We start from the raw sequence: 5995 nt of genomic DNA, 5'->3' as shown, positions 1-5995 counted from the left end.
TGTGGTCCCAGCTCTGCAGTACCACATTCAGACATTTATAAATGTGCTTTGTGTAGCAGAAATAGGTCAAGAGTATTTCAAGTATTTCCTATTGTCCAGCTAATAGGAAGTGTGAGGTCAAGTTAACTGTTTCTTCCAAGGACCCCCACTTGCTATTCTACTTTTGAATACATTTTTTATTTTATAATAAACTCAATCCCCTGATAATTTATAAAAAGCTCTTTGATTGTTGCATTTGCTGATAGAGTTGTAGCTAGTAGTTTATATGGAGACCTGATGTGGTACTACAGGATAATGCACTGGACTCCAAGGCTGCTTTGAACTGAAAGGTCACCTTTCAACCCACTTGTTCAACCCACTAGTCGCTCCTCAGAAACCCTAGACAAGAGTGTTGAGTCAGAACCTACTCAACAGTACTTAACAACAACTATAGCTTATATACACATTTCCCAGCCACATGTTGGAAAATTGGACAGGTACCATTTGCTTTACTTTCAACAGACATATAGGGTCGCTGTGAGTCGGAACCAACTCCATGGCACATAACAACGTAGCTAACAAACAATGTTCAAGCCCCTTCTGTAATCCCATCCATGCCCCCAATTAATCTAACTTTAGAGACTCAAATTAGAAAAGAACTTGGTAGTCTCCTAGTCCAGCCCCATCCTGAAAAATAATGGTCTCTCCTTGAGTCTTTCCTATCCCACCCAGCCCCAGTGACAGATACTCCCAAGGCACCCCATTGCTTTCTCAGGCAGTTATAAGTTAAATATTTCCCCCTATATACCCTTATATTTGTTGTGGAATCAAATTTCATTTCACCTTCTCAACTCTAAACACAAAATGTTCAGAAATCTAAGTTGTTATTTTCATAACTCCTTTGATAGCAAAACTTTTTCTAAGCAGGCATGAGGCATCAAGCCATTAGCTCATCCTGTCAGTTAATAGATTGATATGAGGTACTGTACTAGGTCCCAGTTGGGATCATTCATAATATGCTATCATGTCATCCTTTCAAAATCTGAAAACTCATGAAAGGTTTAGGGTAAGAAATTATGAACCTGTCTGCTGCTGTGAAGGAGCCCTGGTGGCACAGTGGTTAAATGCTTGGCAGTTAACTGAAAGATTGGGAATTCAAACATACCAGTCAACCTGCAGGGAAAAAAATGGGGCAGTCTGCTGCTCCCATAAAAATTACAGCATTGGAAATCCTATGAGGCAAGTCTATTCTATCCTATAGCATCACTATGAGTCAGAATTGACTTGAGAGCAATGGTTTTGTTTGGGGGTTCATCTGTTACTCTCTATATGATATCTGTTGTTGTAAACTGCCATCGTGTCAAACCCTGGCTTATGGTGGCCATTCACAGTGGAGGAAATGCTGTCAAGTCCTACACCATCCCCATGATCAACTGCAAATCAGTCCACTGTGAACCATAAGATTTTCATTGGCTGGTTTTTAGAAATAGATCACCAGGACTTTCTTCCTAGATCCTTAGGAAGCTCTCCTGAAATCTGTCCAGCATTATAGCAACACACAAGCCTCCACCAACAGACAGGAGGTGCACTGCCCCATCTAGTCACCCACATGGAAGGCAAGAATTCTACCACTCACCAATTGTTCAGATAACTAATAGACCATGTGAGCCCCAGTCTCCATAACCCATGGACCAGAAGAACTAGATGGTGACCTCTCTGAAAGGGACCACAATAAAGACTCCTGGGAAGAGTGGGAAAGAAACGTGGAACAATACTCAAGTCATAAAAAGACCAGGTTCACTGGTCTAATAGAGGCTGGTGGAACCTGTGAGACTATGGTCCTTAGTTATCTATAAGGTCTGAAATTGAATTGAACCCCGTAGCTCTGTTTGCATTCAATAAGTAGACAGGCCTATAAGGTAAACAATAATGCCAGGGAAGTACTGAATCATTAGAACAATCACCATATGAGATCAAAAGGGCAGCATTTGTCCAGGGGAAAAGCTTAGAAGACATAGAGGATGAAGGGAAACACAGGGAAGAAGCGAGAAAAGTGTTCTTACAGTGTGGGGAATTGTTATCAACATCACACACACAAAAAGAAGTTCATGAATAGTTGAATAAAAAACCAATTTGCTCTGTAAGCTCTCACTCAAATCACAATTTTAAAAATTGAAGAAAAAAGAATATGACCACTGAACCATATATGATATTTACGTCTTCTGGATCCCAATTTTTTTTTTTCAAGTTGATTGAGAGAGTTCAATTAAAATCTCCTGCTACTTGTTTTGAAGAAGAATGTGGCATCAGAACTGGAGGGAAGCTCACTAACAACCTAGGATATGCAGATAACACAACCTTGCTTGCTGAAAGTGAAGAGGACTTGAAGCATTTACTGAGAAAGATCAAAGCCTACAGTGTGCGGTATGGACGGCACCTTAATGTAATGAAAGCAAAAATCCTGACAACTGGACCAATAAGCAACATCATGAAAAACAGGAAAAAAATCGAAGTTGTCAAAGACTTCATTTTCCTTAGATCCACAATCAACACTCATGAAAGCAACAGTCAAGAAATCAAATAACGTAGTGCACTAGGAAAATCTGCTGAAAAATACCTCTTTAAAGTGTATAAAGCAAAGATGTCACTTTGAGGACTAATGTGAACCTGACCCAAGCCTTGGTATTTTCAATCATCTTATATGCATGTGAAAGTAGGATGAGAACTGATGCATTTGAATTATAATGTTGGCAAAGAAAATGAATAAGAACAAATCTGTCTTGAAAAAGCACAGCTGGAATACTTTTTAGAAGCAAGCATGGTGAGACATCATTTCTCGTATTTGGACATGTTATCTCCAGTTCCTGGAGAAGGGACATTATACTTGTTAAAACCAAGGGTTAGCAAAATAAAAGGAAGATCGCAAGGAGATAAATTGACACAGTGGCTGTAACTATGGGTTAACACAGGAACAATTATGAAGATAGCACGGGGCAGGGCAGTTCCATTCTGCTGTACATAAGATCCCCATGAGTCAGCACCTAACAACAACAGCTTGTTTAGTTTCCCTGGTGGTGCATCAGGTTAAGTGTTGGACTGCTAACTAAAATGTCAATGGTTTGAATCAATCATCTGTCCTGTGGGAGAAAGATGAAGCAGTCCACTTCCATAAAGATTTACAGCCTCAGAAACCCAATGGAGGAGTTCTACTGTCATATAGGGTTGTTAGGAGTCTGAATCGACTTGATGGTTGTGGGTTTGGTTTGGTTTGGGTACTACTTATTTGCTTATTTGATTTTACTTATATGTCCTGTAAGTTTCACTTTATGAATGTTGTGCTTTGTTATTTAGCACATAGATGTTCATGACTGTTATATCTACATTGTGAATTGTATCTTTCAACATTATAATGTATCTGCCTTCATTTCTCCTTTGTGTGATATTAAGATTCTGACTGGTATATATATATTTTTTCTTCTCTTTGCATTTGCCTTATATACCTCAGTAAATCACTTTATTTTCAACCTTTCTGAAAAGATTGTTTGGTGTGTATCACATATTTGAAAGTGTAAGTTTTGCCCAAGAATACAGTTTGAATACTTTTTTTCTTTCAGTAGGTGGTTTAATCTCATTTCAACATTTATTGATAAGACAAGTGTGTTTAACTTTGTTGTGATTGTTAGTTCCCATCTAGTTGATTCTGTCTCACAGCAACCCCGTGTGTGTAGAGTAGTACTGCTGCATAGGTTTTCAAGGCTATGGGCTTTTGGAAACAGATCCCAGGTCTATCTTCCAAGATACATGGGTCAAATTGCAAATCTTTCAGCAAGTAGTCAAGTATTCAACCACTGTGCCACTCTGAAATCCTATGCTTAGCCTTATTATTGTTGTTAAGTGCCACTGAATCAGTTCCAACACATAGCTACCCTGTATAGGGTTTCCAAGGAACGACTGGTGAGTTTGAGCCACTGACCTTGCAGTCCAAATTGAACTTATAGTCTCTAGTCCTTATCCTACAGTGCCACACCACTTCTATTGTATTTTGTATAGTTTCTGTTCCACTATTCGGCTGTCAGTTTGTTGTACTTTAGTGCCTTGCATGTTGCTGTGATTCTGGAAGCTATACCACAGTAATTTTAAATACCAGCAGGGTCACACAGTGGACAGGTTGCAACTGAGCTTCCAGACAAGGATAGACTAGGAAGAAGGAGAGAGGGACTACTTCTGAATCTTTAGTCACTGAAAATCTTATGAATAGCAAAACAAAGTCAGCACCAGAATATTGAAACATGCTGAAAGCCACCAGAATATTGTCATATATAGTGCCAGAAGATGAGCCACTCATGTTGGAAGGCACTCAAAATATGACTGGAAAAGCACTGCCTCTTCAAAGTTGTTGTTGTTGTTAGGTGCCGTGGAGTCGGTTCCAACTCATAGCAACCCTGTACAGGGTTTCCGAGGCTATAAATATTTATAGGAGCAGAAAGCCTCATCTTTTTCCCACTGAACAGCTGGTAGTTTCGAACTGCTGACCTTGCGGTTCACAGCCTGATTCGTAACCACTTCAAAGTAGATGATGCAAATGGAGTAAAGCCTTTGGTACCTTCATTTGCTTATGGGGCACAGCTCAAAATGATGGAAAACAGCTGTAAACATGCATTAAAAATTGAAACATGGAATGTTTGAATCTAGCAAAATTGAAAATTGTCAAAAATGAAATGGACTGCATAAATATTGATATCTTAGGCATTAGTGAGCTGAAATGGACTGGTATTGGCCATTTGGGATCTGACAATCACATGGCTTGCTATGCTGTGAATGATAAATTGAAGAGGAATGGTGTTGAATTCACCATCAAAAAGAACATATAAATATCAGTCATGAAGTACAGCATTGTCTGTAATAGGATAATATCCATACACCTACAAGGAAGATCATTTAATACCATTATAATTCAAATTTATGCACCAACCACTAAAGCCAGTGATGATGAAATTGAAGAATTCCACCAGCTTCTTTAATCTGAAATTGATTAAACATGCAATCAAGATGTATTGATAATCAGGTCCCACACCCACTGGTCCTCCCAGCAGTCCAGACACAGCGCCTTCTGCTTAGCCCCTGGACTCCTTACTCTTGCTCCAGTTCCCTCAGCTTTGCGCGTCTGTGGCTCCCATCACTCTGCGAGAATAGAAAAAGAGAAGACTCTCCAGAAACCCTGCAGGACAGGAGAAGAAGAATCTCAACATGGAAAAATTCAACAATGAAAATGAAGGAAAGCCTGAAAACCAAGGAGAAATGGAAAACAAAGAACAGCCACAGATTCAGGGGAACCCTGACATAGCTGATGCTAAGGAAGACAAAGAAAAGTTAGGAAATGAGGGAATGACAGAAATGAAGGGGAAAGCAGATGAGGAAATGCTAAAGGATAAGAGGAAACCAGAAGGTGAGGGGAAGCCAAAAGAAGGAAAACCAGTGAGTGAAACAAGGGCTGCAGAAAAGCACCTAGCTCAAGATAACACATCCAGGAAAGCAAAAAGAAAACCCAACAAAGGGCTGGCTGAGTACCTCAAGGAGTATAAGGAGGCCATATATAATATTCATTTGAGCAATGAGGAGATGATAAGAGAGTTTGATGAGATGGCTAGGGTGGAGAATGAGATGAAAAAACTCCAAACAGAAATTAGGGGGATTTATGTGGATGCAAAGATGTTTGCAGAATCCCTTCCACCCCAAGGGCCCAAGGGAACTTAGGGGTGGCTACAGGACCCAACAAAGAGGCTTTAAAGACATTCCTTATTTGTAGTGCCTTTGAGCTCTGCTTATGTTTTGACTGATTAGAACAATATCAACCCTCTTTTCTTATTTCTCACTTTTCCCTGGCAGGCATTTGGCCAGGCTCTGTACTTTAACCTTATGCTAATCCTTGGCTTTAGGCATCCCTCTAGGTACAACTAGCCTTTTGACCCAACTACAGCCTCTGTGTTTCAGCAGAGAATTTTCACCCATTGCATGG

General features: G+C 39.9%; 1 pseudogene; it reads left to right on the top strand.

Moving 5' to 3' along the window:
* Positions 1-5226: 5226 nt before the first annotated feature.
* On the top strand, positions 5227-5785 carry LOC102825375 (annotated as a pseudogene).
* Positions 5786-5995: the final 210 nt, after the last annotated feature.

This window comes from Chrysochloris asiatica, unplaced genomic scaffold (genome assembly GCF_000296735.1).
Source record: "Chrysochloris asiatica unplaced genomic scaffold, ChrAsi1.0 scaffold00079, whole genome shotgun sequence".
Lineage (NCBI taxonomy): Eukaryota > Metazoa > Chordata > Mammalia > Afrosoricida > Chrysochloridae > Chrysochloris > Chrysochloris asiatica.
This window is presented reverse-complemented; position numbering and strand designations above follow the sequence as displayed.